This window comes from Phyllobates terribilis, unplaced genomic scaffold (assembly GCF_046119375.1).
Source record: "Phyllobates terribilis strain yellow unplaced genomic scaffold, ASM4611937v1 Scaffold_247__1_contigs__length_2908721, whole genome shotgun sequence".
In the NCBI taxonomy this organism is placed as follows: Eukaryota; Metazoa; Chordata; class Amphibia; order Anura; family Dendrobatidae; genus Phyllobates; species Phyllobates terribilis.
The window spans coordinates 891,110-896,584 of NW_027363007.1; the positions used below are offsets into that span (position 1 = coordinate 891,110).

General features: G+C 41.2%; 1 long non-coding RNA gene across 1 annotated transcript; it reads right to left on the bottom strand.

The window, feature by feature from the left end:
- Positions 1–495: 495 nt before the first annotated feature.
- On the bottom strand, positions 496–5,001 carry LOC141217714 (uncharacterized). Its single transcript, XR_012286500.1, has 3 exons — positions 4,893–5,001; positions 1,218–1,402; positions 496–926 (listed from the first exon to the last, which is right to left on the bottom strand). It is a non-coding gene; the product is annotated as an uncharacterized lncRNA (long non-coding RNA).
- Positions 5,002–5,475: the final 474 nt, after the last annotated feature.

Sequence of the window (5,475 nt, forward strand, 5' to 3'; positions counted from 1 at the left end):
TTTCTCCTCTCTCCCCATTAAATCAGCAGAATAGGTGGGAGTCAGGAGAAATAGCCAAATAACCATTCAGACCACGGGTATCTCATATGTCATGCGTATGGTTAGCTTAAAGGGGCTATCCAGCTTTGGGAACTTTTTTTTATTTAACTGAAATGTGTATTCCCATCTCCAGGATTCTACCCCAATATGTAGTATGCGTAATAATAATAATATTAGCAAATACCTCCAATTAGAAGTTTAGTATAGTTCTTCTGATTTGTTTTGTCGCTTACCCCATGTGCAGGGCATTGCAGTAGCTTAGGTTACGACCACTAGCAAATAACTGTCACTATATGAGTGGTCGTAACCATGGATACCGAAGCTACTGCAATGCCTTGCACATGGGGAAAGCGACATAGTGAATCAGAAGAACTATACTACACTTCTAATTGGAGGTATTTGCTAATATTATTATTATTACTACGCCTACTACATATTGGGATAGGATCTTGGAGATGGGAATACCCATTTAATTGCGAGTATTTGCGACAATTCAGTTTCATTAAAAATGTTGCACCGTTAGGCTTTTTGTTTCCTGCACATTCAGCTTTGATGTGATCTGTGGTCATAAATCGGCTAAGAGGAGCTGAAAAAAGACAGATTAAAAATAAGTCCAATAGCCAGCGCAACACAGAGCCAATAGAAGGCAAACAGTGCAAAATTATTAATGAAATCCAATTACAAAAATGATTTCAATGCGTTTAAATAAGAAAAAAAAATATTTAAGGAATATATACAATCATTGCAACAAGTGAAAGGACTATACGGTGGGAAAAAAGCCTCTTCTTCTCCAGATAGGCATTCAGCCCTTTCATGATTTTATCCAGAAGCACATTGCTGTCCTGAAGTTTCTCCAGAAGTCCGGTCAGAGAAGTGGCGCTTAAAACCTAAAACAAAGTAGATAGCCCATAAGTAAGATTCCATTATATAGTTATAGAGACTGAAAAAAGGTCACATTCATTGACTATTGTGCCAATAGTTTATATTAAAAGAAAAATTAGAACCTATTTGGATAGAAAATAGAAGATGCGGGAGGCTGGAGTCCAGGCAGTGCGGAGCCCCATAACCCGGGATCCTTGTGATGGAAGCATCAGGACACGGACTCTTGGAAAACATCAATCCTGGATGCAAGATGACCGTGCTTTCTTGTATCAGTCCACCATGAAGCATCCATTTACCTTCGGGTCTTTAACGCAATGTTTCATGATCTCTCTCCAGTTTCTGTCCACAGTCTGGAATAAGCGTCCTTCTTCAGGCATTTGCTGCATGATGTCCTCAGAAGAGAAGATTAAAGCCACTGGGTCGGCACCTTCAGCCATTCATCAATGGTTTCCTGGATCCTTATCAGTCGTTCCTCCCATTGCTTAAAGGAGGAGAGCAAAAAGTTAATTACACATAAAATGAAAAGGATAGAAAAAAAATGCTATCATTTTAGAAGATAAATTATCAATGGATATGAATTCTGAATTGTTGGACATTTGTAGGGAAAGTTTGGCGAGACTCCTTGATACCATCCCCTTTACATGTAAGCTGGAGCCGCATGTAACTTTAGCCTCGGAGATCCTAATGAAACCTTAGCTTCTGCTAATAAGCAAGTGAAGATTTTAAGCTGAGTGACAACATTTACTGTGGGTGGGAACTCCTTAATCCCTTCAGGACCGGATAATTTTTTGTTTTGCATTTTTTCCTTCCCTTCTTCAAAAAGCCATACATTTTTTAATTTTTCCATTGATATAGCTGCAAGAGGCTATGTAATGTGCTGTAGCTTAACCCCTTCCCAACATATGACATACTGTTAAGCCATATGCCATGTTCCTGCAGATGTGCAAAATTTGGACCTGGGCCCCCACCAGCATGTTGGTCAGATGTATGGGCCCTTGTAGCATTCTAGATCCGATAATGATGCGCGTGTTCGTCCCTGCCTTGGATGTTTCCCATTGTAGCCCCATCCTATAATAATGTCTCTCATTCTAGGCCCCTTCCTGGTATAATGTTCCCCATCCTGCGCCCCTTCCTGTTATAATATCCCCGATCCTGGGCCTCTTCCTGTTATAATATCCACCTTCTGTGTATAATACCCCCCATCCTGAGCCCCTTTCAGCAATAACGTCCCAATCCTGGGCTCCTTCCTGGTATAATGTCCTTGGTCCTGGGCCTCTTACTGTAATAATGTCCCCCATCCTGGCCCCTTCCTGTAACAATGTCCCCAATCCTGGTACAATGTCCCCCATCCTATAACAATGTCCTCCATCCTGGTATCCTGTCCCCCATCCTAGGCCCCATTCTGGTATAATGACCTCCATCCTTGTGCCCTTCCTGGTGTAATGTCCTTCATCCTGGCCCATGTCATGGTATAATGACCCCCATTCTGGTATAATGCTCCCTATCCTGGGCCCTTTCCTTGTATAATGTTCCCCATCCTGGGCCCCTTCTTTATATAATGCTCCCCATCCTGGGCCCCTTCCTTGTCTAATTCTCCCCACCCTGAGCCCCTTCCTTGTCTAATGCTCCCCATCCTTGGCCCTTTCCTGGTATAATGTTCTGTCGTTCTTTTCTAATACATTAAATAAACAAAAATAAATGATTCTTCTTACCTTCCTGCGCTCCCACGACATGCGGCGTCTTCTTCTGTAGCTGATTTCAGTGTGCCGGCAAGGGCAGCGCATGACGTCACTTCCATGCGTCGCTCGTGACTGGCACGCCGACATCAGCTACTGGCCTTTGATTGGCTGGCGGCATGCATTGCAGCTCAGGGACCCGGCATGTCCCTGCGCAGCAATATACTTCAGCCGAATGTGCGTCCTCAGACTGTGGAAGTGCCATAAATATATGAGATGGGAATACCACTCTGCCACTGTGCGCTCCTTTATGCACTTTACCCTCCTTTTTGGCACTCTTTGTGGTAAGAGACTACCTTAAAAAATGTTTTATGTGACATGTATCTGATTATTTGTGGGCAGGAGCATTATTTAGATGGATACCTGATGCATATGGCAAGTGTAAATCCAATGACTATGGAATACTTCTGGATTACTTTTTGATATATTATTACACTCATTGGATTGTCTTGATATACTAACCTTATGCTATATTATCTATATTGCTCATGTCCCACTGTGACCATATGCGTGACCATATATGTATACTTTGTAACATATCTTGCTACATTGGTAATCTAATTAGTGTCTTTATACTATCCGTATTATGTCATTTCTCTTTTTACTATGTACGTTTTTTAACTTGATGGAATAAAAATTTATATTTTTTACGCCAATTAACTCTTTCTTCTCCTATGTACCCATGTGTTTCATGAGTTGGCTCAGTTTGGCAAATCTGGGATATATTTCCCCCCGGATATGCCAACTTTACCCCTATAGGGTCTATTTAGTTGTATCACTCTGAGTCTATGTCTGATCCAGAGATACAATAATGAACATGAATCCTTATATATCACGGATCTTGCAGCCGCCTTTACCTGCTTGGACATAAGTGTTACATAGTTACATAGTTACATAGTTTAAAAGGCCGAAAAAAGACAAGCGTCCATCCAGTTCAGCCTATTTCTTGTGCACTGCAGCTATTCCGCAGCGTTGATCCAGGGGAAGGCAAAAAAAAACCATGCGGTATAGGCCAATTTACATCATTGAGGAAAAATTCACTTCCCGACTCCAATCTGGCAGTCAGATTAAATCCCTGGATTAATTAACTATCACTAAGCATAAGATGTAATTTTATTGTTCTCAAGAAAGGCGTCCAGTCCTCTCTTGAACTCATTAAGTGAGTTGGACATCACCACTTCCTCTCCCAGAGAATTCCAGAGTCTCACAGCTCTGACCGTAAAGAATCCCCTTCTATGCTGGTGCAGGAACCTCCTTTCCTCCAGACGCATAGTGTGCCCCCTCGTCTTTGTCACCATCCTTGGTATAAACAGGTCATGGGAGAGATCTCTGTACAGCCCCCTGATGTATTTATACATGTTTATGAGGTCTCCCCTAAGCCTTCTCTTTTCCAACGTAAATAGGCCTAATTTGGACAACCTCTCTGGGTATTCTAGTCCCTCCATTCCCTTTATTACCTTAGTCGCCCTCCTTTGTACCCTCTCTAGCTCCAATATGTCTTTCCTGAGTACCGGAGCCCAGAACTGTGCACAATATTCTAAGTGCGGCCTTACCAGCGCTTTATACAGAGGAAGAACAATGTTCTCATCATATGCCCCTATTCCTCTTCTGATGCATGCCATGACTCTATTTGCCTTCGCAGCTGCTGCCTGACACTGGGCACTCCAATTTAATTTGCTGTTAACCAAGACGCCCAGGTCCTTCTCCATGTCAGATTTCCCCAACGGTTTCCCATTTAATATGTATGGGTGACTGCTGTTTTTCTTTCCCATGTGCATGACCTTACATTTATCGGCATTGAACCCCATTTGCCATTTTTTGGCCCAACTCCCCAATTTATCTAAATCCTCCTGTAGCTGTGCCCTATCCTCATCTGTATTAACTACGTTACAAAGTTTAGTATCATCTGCAAATATTGCTATTTTACTATGCAACCCTTCCACTAGATCATTAATAAGTATATTAAATAATATAGGGCCCAAGACAGACCCTTGAGGCACCCCGCTAGTCGAGACGCAGTTATAAAAGGAATCCAATTTGTCCGCATTAATCAACTGCAGGGCATCTTGATTGGCAAATAGATTGATCACGTTGGGGTACCAAGTGTTCAGCAACTTTTCTTCTGTCTTGGCACAAGCCAAGGATACGCTGTTCCTCAGGGATTCACATTCTACAGGACCCCTGGACCCGACAAAGAATAAAGCACTTTATCATATTAAACCTGACAGGGCACACCTGTGAAGTGAAGACCATTTCCGGTGACTACCTCTAGAAGCTCATCAAGAGAATGCCAAGAGTGTGCAAAGCAGTCATCAAAGCAAAAGGTGGCTACTCTGAAGAACCTAGAATATAAGACATATTTTCAGTTGTTTCACACTTATTTGTTAAGTATATAATTCCACATGTGTTAATTCATAGTTTTGATGCCTTCAGTGTGAATGTACAATTTTCATAGTCATGAAAATACAGAAAAATCTTTAAATGAGAAGGTGTGTCCAAACTTTTGGTCTGTACTGTATATATCCACCCATATACAGTATACATATACACACATATACAGTATACATATATACACACCCATATACAGTATACATATATATACACACATATACAGTATACATATACACACCCATATACAGTATACATATATATACACACATATACAGTATACATATATACACACCCATATACAGTATACATATATACACACCCATATACAGTATACATATATATACACACATATACAGTATACATATATACACACCCATATACAGTATACATATATACACACCCATATACAGTATACATATATATACAC